Raw genomic sequence first — 757 nt, forward strand, 5'->3', positions numbered from 1 at the left:
AGAAGAAGAAGAAGAAGAAGAAGAAGAAGAAGAAGAAGAAGAAGAAGAAGAAGAAGAAGAAGAAGAAGAAGAAGAAGAAGAAGAAGAAGAAGAAGTAGAAGAAGAAGAAAAAGACAGCCATTGGAGAAATGAGTGCCCTCATCATAGGGAAACATCTAAAAGGTGAAAGAATATAAGACACCAACCTGAGCCAGTCATCAAAAACTCATCGGCTGGGCCGAGGAACAGTCAGACTAGGAGCTGATCCTAGACTCCCAGGAGCTTACAGTGGCAATAGAAGTAGGGGGCCAATCATTGACTTTTATAGTAGACATTAACACCAAAAAGGGTCCATGAATTCCTAGGGGCAGCTGAATCTGAGTACCAGGTGTCTCCGAGATTGCCAAGCCCATGAATAAGGAAAGATCCCCTGGTTTGGAGCTCCAAACAAGAAGAAGCTTTCAGAGAAATAGAAGGACTCTTAACCAGAGCCCCAGCATTAGGACTATCAGATGTGACACGTGACTTTGCTTTTTGGGGAGTCCTCACACAGTCAGGCCCAGACAATGCCCAATTGCTTCTTTGTCCAAACGGCTAGATCTGGTAGCTCTGGGATAGCCACCATGCTTCCAGGCCTTAGTTGCTATGGTGATCCGGGTCAGAAGTGGACAAGCTTATTCTGGGACAAAATATAAAGGTATTTGTATTGATGAATAATCAAGAACATAAGTGGCTGATCAATGCCAGAATAACTCGTTGTCAGGGGCTGCTTTACAGA

Source organism: Pteropus vampyrus, unplaced genomic scaffold, assembly GCF_000151845.1.
Source record: "Pteropus vampyrus isolate Shadow unplaced genomic scaffold, Pvam_2.0 Scaffold217, whole genome shotgun sequence".
In the NCBI taxonomy this organism is placed as follows: domain Eukaryota; kingdom Metazoa; phylum Chordata; class Mammalia; order Chiroptera; family Pteropodidae; genus Pteropus; species Pteropus vampyrus.